Here is an 11784-nt window from a genome sequence, read left to right as displayed (position 1 = left end):
ATAAGACAGTGCCTGGCACACAATAGGTACTAAATAAATATTTGTTGAATAAATTAATAAGTAAAAAATACTTAAGTTACAAGTGGCATTTTTTGGAAGTAGTTCTTGGACCCTTCTTTCAATTTTGCCTGTAATTTTTCATCAATTTAATTTTTACTTCTAATATTAAATTTAGACATTTGTTTTTGTAGAAAATAATCTATTTTATCCAAACTTTTTACACATATTAACTTCACAGCCTAAAAACATTACCTCCCTGAAAAGAGAAAGTTCCATAACTGCTGTTTTGCTATCTTCACTTAAAGACGTATTTGACAATTCTTCCCCACCAACCCTACCCCTGCTTTTTTTTTTTTTTCCATTTCTAAGGGGTAGGGTCTTTAATTTAAATTTCACTTATTATTTCTAACTTTGACTGTGGGCAGAGAATGTAGCTTGTATACATTTTTGCCTACTGAGATTATTTTGTGATCAGGGTTTATAAACATTCCAATGTAGAGAAAAGAGGGTGTATCCTCTATGGCATATAAAGTATAGTCAATAACTATTGGGTCTTTAATTTACAGTTACTCTCTGATACTCCTCCCTCCCCCATCCTCTTTTGTCTGCCTGCTTGACCTAACAAAGACATGATGAAAGATGTTTATGGAAAGAATGCTAAGTGAAGGAACTAATGTAATTGAACAGATTAAGGGGTGTATAAACAAAAAGATCAAAATGTAAAACCCCAATTATAAGACATGTGTTTATGGATAGGAACATCTTAAAAACTTAGTTTAATAATGTCTAACTTTCTAACATAGAATGAAATGACAAGTATTTATAATCCCGTAATCTTGGCACAATAAAAAATGATAAAGAGTAAGTTTTTTTAAAGATTTTATTTATTTATTTGAGAGAGTGAGAGAGAGAGAGAGTTTGACCGGTCTGAGGGGCAGAGGGAGAAGCAGACTCCCCACTGAGCAGGGAGCCTGATGAGGGGCTTGATCCCAGTACTCTAGGATCATGACCATAGCAGAAGGCAGATGCTTAACTGACTGAGCCACCCAGGTACCCCTAAAGAGTAGTTTTTAAATTTATAAAAATAAAACATGACAGTAATGAAAAGTATAATTAAAATATACATGCCTATCATGGAGAATTAAAAGAAGGCAATGTGATACCAATTTTGGCTCCGTCACACAACAGTAATATTTTGCCTTGAGGAACCCACTTAATCTCTTTAGACCACTTATTTTTCTCTAAAAGGGAGTGTGCAGGTTGCTATAATAATGTTTATAAAGTACCTAACACTTAAGAAGTTCTCGATGAGCTCTATATTTTCAGGAGTTAATTTTTTATGAAGATTTATATGAATTTAGTGGTGTGCAATCTTCAAACATTTTAAAGAGAAAGAAAACCCAGTATATGATACTTCCTTTGCTGAAAGACACACCTGCCAAAGTTCTTATTTCTGACTTCTAAAAATGAACTTGAAATTTGCAAAAAAGGAGGTAGTATTTACTGTGTTGTGATATTCAGATTAGTAGAGTCATATTACCAGCTCTTTATTTATTATTATTATTAACTAAAAATGTATTTTAGTAGAATCTTCACTTATCTGTGAAAAATACAAGCAGCATCGGCTGTAAATAGAAAGCATGTAAGATAGAAAACAAAGCAAATGCTGATACTTCAATAAATCAAAACAGAGGTATAAGCATATGTGAAAATACAACAGTAATTACTACTGGGTTCTTACCTTTGGTTGTTTAAGCAATTTATCTGTGTCTTCTAGAAATGGAAGTCAGTGGTGTATCCAAAATAAACAGGGATATAGTGTAAATCTTGACATTGTCAAAATCCAGGTCCTAATCTTTTTAAATAATAAATATGCTGATCTTTTTCCTTTCTTTAAACATTTGCAAATGGCTAGTTTTCCTAATCATTCCCAAGGAAAGAAACAGTTCTGTGGCGTTGTCAAAGGAGGATTTTCATGGGTCAGTATTGGATTTGTGGATTTATATATGGATGAAAATAACAGCAACCAAATCATCATTATCCTTAGCTTGACCCCGAGCTTATTAATATGTATAAGAGTTAGGGATAAAAGGGGGTTAACAGCTCAGAACTACACCTTGTAACAAAACTGAAAGTAAAGTTAGCCAAGGGTAATACTGCCCAATGGATTTTATTAAAGTTACACTATCAATTCACCCAGGGTTATAATCTTGAAAGAACCGTTTAGGTTTTTACAATGTATGATTAAATTTCTAAATAGAGTGCCATCATATTAAAACTATTAAAATATAAACAGAGTGAATTATTTATTCATTCATCTGTTTATTGTGTATTTTGTGAAAGAATTGCATGTGTGAAACATATCTGGTCAAGACATAAAATAGGATGAGTCTGAATCCCCCTGAAAGAATAATTCATACTTTGGCTGTGCAAAAAACCATTAAGATATGCTAGTTAGCATCTAAGTGTTATTCTAATGACCCAAAAATAAATTTCCCTAAGAATTTTTAGTGCAACATTTGACAATTTACATAGTTTCAAAATTTTGGCTTATGACTGAAAGCATGCAATAAATACTGTCTCCATTTAGCAAAACTGCTTTCATTTCAATCTATCAGCTACAAAAATACATCATTCTTTCTCCAGTACTTACTTGCACTATTTGTCCTGCTGGCTAATTAGCCGTTGAACAACCCAGTAATGTTTACTGTTGCAGTCCAATGGCCTCAGCACCCAGTGGGCTCTGAGGCTCTCAAAAGGGGAGATACCCCACGGGGCCTGACAGAGAAAATTAGCAGAGTACTGAGTACTCTTTTCTTTTGGAAAGTTGGCTTTTGGGTTCTAGAATTTTAAAAGTAATATTTAATTTCTAATTATAAAAGAAAACATGTTTCATAAAATGTGGATATTATAGAAAGGAAGAAAATAAAACTGAAACGTGTTTACCTTACTCATATTCTTATCATAATCAATATTAACATTTTGGCTTATACTCTCCTATATATAGATTTTATATAAAATCATTCTGGTTTATTTAATATTATATTATTATTTTTATATTACTAAATATGTCCCTAAAGCGTCCTTTTGAAGACTGCATCATATTCTATCATAGTCCATTGTTACAAAATGTATGGATTGATTTCCACTTCATTGGACATTTTTCCTCTGGTCTAAATTTTTCAAAAGAAATGTTCTTATTTTAAATCATTATGTATACCTGTGATTACTTACTATTTTCTTAGGAATGAGATTACTAGATTAAAGTGTATTACCATTTTTATTACTTTAAATTTGTATTGCCAGTATAATTTCCAGAAAATCTGGTTACCTGTTTGACTTTATAACATTAAGTGAATGACTATCATTTGTAATTTGTTGACTTCTTTCAATTTTTCAAGTAGTATGTTACCAAATATACTATTTTAACTTACTTTTTTGCAACTTAAACACGTTTGTAAGTTAAACATGTACCCTTGAAACTGCTAGAATGGCTGTTTTTGATAAATCCACTCTGTTACAAACTTCCTCAAAACTAACCAAGGTAGCCACTTAGGTCACAATTTAGTTTTATGCTAAAATGTTATAGTGCCAGTCTCTTTAAGCAGAGTTACGTAATCTATTTAGGAAAATTAGCCCCTTGATTTGCATAACACGGAGGTATCTTAAACCCATCTCTCTAAATTATTTGTAAAAGTTTCAAAAAAGCACGAAATGGTAGCAAATGTTAAAATCACCCGTATAAGAGATAGTAAGTAATGAAGAGACACACCAAGAGAACTTCTCGAGACAGAGCGGAATTTAACTTTTTTCCCCGCTATGTAAATGTTTGAAACCCTCACAGTCCTGTGACATAGTTACTGTACCTACTTCATTTTACAAAGGAGGAAATGAAGACTTGGAGGTGAAGCAATTTTCCCGGGGAAACAATGGCTAGTATTGTATCAGAGTTAGCTGGGACTTACACCCAGATACGCTTCCCAGAGTTACCAAATGAAAATACAGTATATCCCAAATACTGCATGAGACAAACTTACACTGAAAAATTATTTGATGTTCATGGGAAATTCTAATTTAACTAGGTGTTCGGTTTTTTTAATCTGGCAACCCTGCACCAAGTCCTATCTGACTCCAGAGCACCGCATGCCCTACTATCTGGAAGGTAAAAGCATGAAAAATCAGATCAGGTCACCCCTTTCAGCAATGTGTCTCTAACAGCAACAGCAAAAAGCACTGTATATGGGAAAACACTGCTGTTTGCATGCACCTGTAACTCCCTTAGCATATTACCTGCACATAAGTACTCAAAAATAATAGTTTTTAACTATTACTTTTTGCATTATTAGTATGCTCTTCATATCTAAGAAATTTGCTCCTTGAAATATTTTAACTGCCTTAATCATCCGATTTGGATCTATCATTCAACCCTCTGAGGACCTTTTTAATATTCTTAGCTAGATATTACTTCTTGGGAGTAAGGGTTTTCAGAAAATTGCTACTTGTTGTCTAATACGGAAGACTCTTTTGTTCTTAAATCTAGTCTTCACCTTGACTCTGCCTCTCTTATGCCAATTATCGCTACCCACTTCTGGGGGGAGGTTATTTCTGTGACCCTGTGTTAGATTTAAATGCAGAGGTTTCCGAGTCACAGGCCTGAGATTGAATCTCAGACCCACTGTTCCCTGGCTCACGATTTGGAGCATGGTAAGTGAAATTTCTGGCCTCAGTTTCAATTTTTATAGAACAGACATGATAATACCTTGCAGGTTTGTTATGAGGATTAAACTGAGCTATCTTAATATGAAGAATTTGCAGTTCCCGAAGCATAGTAAACACTTGATAAGTGGCTGGTATTATAATTTTAAAAAGACAAATAGCAGAATTAAGCTTTATTTTATAATAATTAGTTTGCTATCATAAATTTGCCTGGTTTCTTTTAGAAGTCGAAAAGACATTTTTCTGGTTAGGAAATTTAAAAAAAGGAAATAGACTAAGTTTAATTAGAGCAATCTTTTTCTAGTCCAATCTCTTATGTGAAAGATAAAATTAAAACAAATACATGTAAAAATAAAACAAGATGACAGATTGGGAATTTGTTCCCATATATAGCCATGGAATATTCATTTTCTCATAGATTATTTCTTATTTGAAACTTTCTTAAATGATTTAATGAATTAAATAGTTGGAGCAATAATTCTAATAAAAATTTCTTCCTCCTGCCAAGTTAACTTCGGTTGGCATCATGAAACTTCATAGAACTTGTGATTATAAAATAGCTCTTGCCCCAGTGAATCTTAATGCGAGGTCGTCGAGTGCAGTGGTCCAGAAAGAATTCTTGAGACATTTCCCATGCAACTTACTAAGTTCATTTAAGTAGTACAGGGACAGGACCCTTGGGCAGAAAGGGCTGCACATTTTTGCCTTGTGAGGCTGGTGGTTACTGACTTAATAATCCAAGGGAAAGGGGCATGCTGGGAGTATCAGATGACAAAAGTTTCAACTTTCTTTGAATTTCCACTCCTAAAACTACTTTTGCAAGATTCCTGTGCTGCTTATCATTCAGTTCAATATTAACTGTTGGTGAGATATGCAGGCAGTGGTGAGACCCTCAAGGAATGTAGCAAACAGCACGTATTTGAGCCTCATCCAAACTATGCAGGCTTTAGTTCAGCCTTCCCGGCTAAGGGTCAACAGTTTCCTGCTTCTGTCGCTCATCAAATCCTTGTCTCTGTCCCTCCATCTCTCTCTCTCTTTCTCTCTCTCTCTCTCACACACACACACACACTCACATGAAATTCTTTACCTCTTTGGAATGACTCATTTGTTTTTTCTCAAATGCACCTTCCTTTACTGGCTCTCACACTTCTTTCTTGTACCTTTCCCCCTCCAAAACCATAATTAAGGATGGACTGAATGTTACCGATTCTTGGGATAATGCTCATTAGCTGTGTAGTCTAGAGAAAATGACTTGATCTTTCTGAGCTTCAATTCCCTTATCTGTAAAATGAAAATGTAATGCCTACCTCATTTGGTTTTTGTGAAGACAAATGGAGCAAGGTTATAGTGTATCACACACTTTTGGTATACACAGTAAATATGCTCTCACTGTCCTTCCCTTTCCTCTGAGCTCTTGGACGGCATCTGAACGGGAGCTCTGCAGCCCATGGTTGAGCCTCACCTTCCTCCATATGTTGTCGTGGGACTTCTGGTAGCCAGGTACGTGCAGCTATCAAATAGCTAACTTACATAAAGCGGTAGAACCATTATTTATATCTTTTTTCTAAATAATTTATTATATAGTTCTAGTCAAGTATGACCAAATGAAATAATTCATTTGTTTTTTTAATGAAAATCTATATTTTATGTGTAGAGCACTTAACAATGTGAAATATTAATACTTCATAGAGGCATAGAACTCATTTAAGTGTTTATTTGTTCATTCAACATGTAATTCCTAAGGCACCACACTGCGCTAGGCACTGTTTGAAGGTCTGGGAGCGCACACAAGCCTTTTCCTTAAAGACAGTAACCAGGAGGGAGACAGGCCAAAGAAGAGATGCTGACAATACAGGTGATCAAGAGTGGAGGAAGCACTTACAAGGAGCCCTAAGATTTGGGGAGAAAAGGAGCTGGACTGGAAGACTACCAGGGGAAAATCATCTCTGCTGAAAGTGAAGGTTAGTAGGAATGTTACTGTCACACATAAAATGTACATACTAGGATATTTTTCTGGTTTACTCAAGCTTAAAAGGGTAAGAGTGTGCTTTATTTTGCCTTGTTCTGTTTTCCCCTCTGAAATGTGGTTAGCTTGACCCAGTCCATCTATCAATGGATTTCTTTTCCTGGGACCTGCTGTCACCTTGACTGATGGAAAGAACATAGCCACATTGGATTATCTGTTTAGTAGGCTACTTTTAGTCTGCTGCTGGGTCTTGCTTTGTCAGCTCCCTCTAATCTTTATAATCCTATTTAAACCGCCTCTAACTATAAATGCTCATTTGCATGACATTGACTCCTGTATTTTCATTTCAAAAATCATGTGATTCGAGGGATTCTGGTTCTTGACCTTAAATTAGTAAATATTTGATCATCTATCTTCCAACCCACCAAGACTTTTAGCCAGAGTGGTCAGTGATGTCTCCTCAACATTTATAACCATAATAATGAAATGTCATGTAATTAACTGTTTAATGTTTGTCTTCCCTGTAAACTCCATGGAGGCAGGGTCTGTGTCTGTGTTGTTCATTACTGTATCTCTACTGTCTACCAGTAATTCTATAATAACTGAAATTATAAGACTCCTTCCTAAATTATGCAATTTAAAATAAATAAAATGTTTATTATTATGTCTGAATTTAACTGGCCTCAAAAACATAACAGAATTTTGATTAATCCTCTTACATACAAGGAGAAGTTGAGTAATAGCATTTTAGCACCTGATGTTAATAGTTGCTTAGAATATTGGAAATAATAGACTGTGGAGTCAGACTAATGTAGACTTGCATTTTGGTCTTGGGCAAATTATTTAACTTCCCTGAGCCTCTGTTTTTTTCATCAGTATAATGGGAAGGCTTCTTTTCATCAGGTTATGGTAATTAGAAATAATCTACATTAAAACTCTTCCCACAGTGTCTGGCACAAATCAGGTCCTCGATTATGTAACTATTAAGATTATTATTATTTTCCTGAAAAATAGTTCCTGAAGCTCACTATTAGTAATTTACTATTAGAGTATCAAATTTCTCGGTAAACAACGTAACTAGATATAGAAAGGCTCAAAAGGATTCAGAGTAGGAATGAATCTATCATGGAGAAGTGTGTGGTTTTAAGTCTTTTTAAGTCTTTTAGGTAAATATGAAAACATTTAAATTTCGTAACTTTGTGCCTTCCATATGCTAGGATTTTTGCAGAATCTACAGTGGAAGTATGGTTGCTTATTGCCCTTTTCAAAACTGGCTTTCGATTCAGCTTTCTCGGATAATCATCTATATGATACCTAACCTTTTAAATTTGATTGCTGTGCCACTTCTCCCACAGGTCCACCCCTAACATTAGCAAGACTGAGGCAAGAGAACACATAGACGCCTACATACCACATGCCTATATATTTAAAATCAAGCTAATGAAGTATTAAATAAAATGTGTTTTGTCTTCATCTTGAAAAACATACCTTTATAACAAAAAAAATCAAATCTGTAAAATAGATTGTTTTAGAGTGATTGAAACTTGGCAAAATGTCAAAGACAACTGGGTTTCATTATTGTACACATCTGGGTGGGTCTATTAATGCCAACTTTGAAGCCCGTGGGACACCAGTCCACAACCTGGATGGTACACTTTGTCTTGATGGTGGCAATGGCAGCATTGACATCTTTGGGAACCACATCACCACCATACAACAGGCAGCAAGTCAGAATTTACTACGGAGAGGGTCGCATTTCACCATCTGGTTGGCTGGCTCAAAGCATACACTGGTGATGTCTGCTATAGAAAGCTGTTCATGGTAGGCTTTCTCAGCAGAGATGACAGGAGCATATGTGGCCAGAGGGAAATGGATGTGGGGGTAGGGCACCAGGTTGATCTAGAATGCTGTCAGATCCACATGCAGGGCTCCATCAAATCTGAGGGAAGCAGTGATGGAAGAAATAATCTGGCTAATAAGGTGGTTAAAGTTAGTGCAGGCTGGGCAGTCAGTATCAAGGTTTCTATGACAGATGTCATAGATGGCCTCATTGTCTACCATGAAGGCAAAATCAGAGTGTTACAGGGTGGTGTGGGTAGTAAGGATGGAGTTGTAGGGCTCAACTACAGCTGTGCAAATCTGGGGGGCTGGGTAAATGGAGAACTCCAGCTTGGACTTCTTGCCATAATCGACAGAAAAATTCTATCAGCATGGAGGTGAACCTCGAACCAGTTCCCCCTCCAAAACTGTATAAAACCAAGAAGCCTTGAAGACCCATGCCCTGGTCAGCCAATTTCCAAATTTCGTCCAAGACAAGGTCAATGATCTCCTTGCCAATAGTGTAGTGCTCTCAAACATAGTTATTGGCAGCATCTTCCTTGCCTGTGATGAGCTGCTCAGGGTGGAAAAGCTGGCAGTCAGTGCCAGTGTCAACTTCATCAGTGACTATGGGTTCCAGGTCTATAAACACTGAAGAAGGTGTTGAAGGAGTCATCTCCTCTTCCAGTAGTCTTGTCAGTTGGCATCTGGCCATTGGTTTGGAAGTGTTCCAGGCAACAGAGTTCCCAACAGGCCGGCCAATCTGGAAACCAGCCTGGCCAACATGGATGGAGACGCATTCACCCATGGTGGCAGGATAGCAGGTGCAGGCGACAGGAGCCAACACCAGTTACCATTCCCGACAAGCTAAGAGTCAAGGTAAGTAATGTATTCAAGTTAGATCATACTTCTTGAGTCATCATAGAGTTTACATCACTTTGTTAATTTCTATGTGGGCAATCTCTGTACTGTTTGTTAATACAACTCATGATACCTAGATTCAGAAATAAATCATTAATTTCAAATATCATGTTTCAACATTGCATTTGGCTCCTATAAGTCACCTATACTATGGTCTTAGCTTTTGCTCATGACAATGTAGCTTGATTCCAAACTGGACAAAAGATACAAAAAAACTGTCTTCAAAATATTGGACAACAGCACAGGAGTGTGATACTTGAGAGAAGGGGAGAAAATGAGTTGAACCCCGCCCACAGGCAACTTCTGAACCATGACATAAGAAAAAGGAGATAAGGCAGGGCCCAATAGTTTTGCTTAATTGGGGAGTCTGGAGTTTGGAGACCAAAGTGGCTAGAATTTGCAGAACAGAGTTCCAGTGAGGAGGAAGCTGTGCAGAGAAAGTGCTCCAGAAATCTTCAAGGGGTCTTTGCAAGTCTTCGGTGGATAAAATAAAATGCATCTTTATCTCATTTACAAGAAATGGCTTTTTAAAAAGATTTTATTTATTTATTAGAGAGAGAGTGCATGAGCTGGAGGGAGATGGAGAGGGAATCTGAAACAGACACCACACTGAGTGCAGAGCCCAACTCAGGACTCAATCTCACTACCACTAGATCATGACCTGAGCCGAAACCCCGTCTGCTGCTCAACCAACTGAGCCACCCAGGAGCCCCATTTACAAGAAATGTTTCAAATATAGAGATAAAGAGATAGGAAAAGGTAGAACATGTAAACTCTAGTAATAAAACAGCTGGTTTAGCTATATTAATATCAAAGTAAATTCAAATCAAAATTACTAGAAATAAACAAGAACATTTAATAATGATTAAAGTGTCAATTCATTAAGAATACATAACAATCCTACTTGTATGTCCACCTAATGACAAATCTTCAAAAATTCATGAAACAAAAACTAGCATCACTAAATTTATAGACAAACTCACAATTGCATGTGATTTTAACACTTCTTTCTCAGTAATTGATAGAACAAATGTAAAAATCAGTAATAAACTAGATTTTGAGCAACCAATTTAATCTGTCATTTATACAACAACTGCAGAATTTATATTCTTTTAAATTTTACTTGTAACATTCACCAAGATACGCCATATGCTGAACATTCACCAAGATAGGCCAAATCTCAATAAATTTCAGAGGGCTATAAGAATATATTCTGTGTTCAAAACAGAATTATATCAGAAATCAATAAGAGAAGGATGTCTGGAAAATCTCCAAATACATGGAAATCAAGCGACATACTCCTAAATACCCACGGTCAAAGAAGAACTCACTAAGAAAGTTTTAAAGTATTTTGAACTAAATTATAAAAACACATCAAAATTTGTTGTATTCAGCTAAAACAGTATGTGAAGGCATATTAGTTTTAAATGCTTGAATTAGGAGGAATAAAGTTTTCAAACCAATGATCTATGTTTCCACCTTGGAAACCAGAAGAACAGTAAATTAAAGTCAGTGTAGAAGGAAAGAAAGAAAACTAAAATAATAAATATACATCTTAAAGCAGAGGCAATGCTCAAACTGAAACGACTTATTCCCACAAAATAGTAATAGCTAACATTTATGATATTCTTGCTTTGCCCTGCATATATATATATATATATATATATATATATATATATATACACACACACACACCCATTATATCTCACAACCCTACTAACGGCCACTTTTTACAGATGAGGGGTCAGAGGCAAAGAGTAAGGTTAAGTAACTTAACTCACTAGTTACTGAAAGGCTTGGTCAATAGGTCATCATGCAAAATGAAATGGGTATAATTCCTGCTAAAACCTTCACCTCAAGAATGGAGTGCCTCTGTGCTCTGGGACTTCAACAAAGAAAAAAAAGTCTCTCCTCTGCTCGCCTTGCCTTTGCTCTGGGTAGTATAAACAGTGCTATTAACTTTATTACCCAAGAGTTTCATGGCAGCGGCCTCAATCTTGCTTTTCCTGTTCTTAGGCTGATAAACGAAGAGTTAAGATCAATCAGTCCGTTCAACAATACAAGGCACAGACTTTCAAGTGTGGATGGCTTGGTGGAGAAGGAATAGCATGGGAAGAAAGATGAAAACTGGAAGCTTCTGATAGCACCCAAAGGGCAAAATCTGTTAGAATCAACTTTAGCAGGTAATCAGAGCAGAAGCCCAATGGCTAGCAACTTCCCTACAAAGCCACTAACATCTGCAGCAGGGCTCTCAGACAAAAATTTTTGGACCTCGGAAGAAGCCAGAAGGGGTACTCAGCACAGACTTTACTCCACTAAAATGCCAGAGAGTTGGCTCGGCGGCCTCCACGCTCTGAGGGACC

General features: G+C 36.3%; 1 pseudogene; it reads right to left on the bottom strand.

Annotated features, from left to right (window-relative positions):
• Positions 1-8237: 8237 nt before the first annotated feature.
• On the bottom strand, positions 8238-9308 carry LOC100467562 (annotated as a pseudogene).
• Between the last annotated feature and the right edge of the window lie 2476 nt (positions 9309-11784).

This window comes from Ailuropoda melanoleuca, chromosome 11 (assembly GCF_002007445.2).
Source record: "Ailuropoda melanoleuca isolate Jingjing chromosome 11, ASM200744v2, whole genome shotgun sequence".
NCBI lineage: Eukaryota > Metazoa > Chordata > Mammalia > Carnivora > Ursidae > Ailuropoda > Ailuropoda melanoleuca.
The sequence above is the reverse complement of the archived record's forward strand: the minus strand, read 5'-3'. Positions and strand labels throughout refer to the sequence as shown.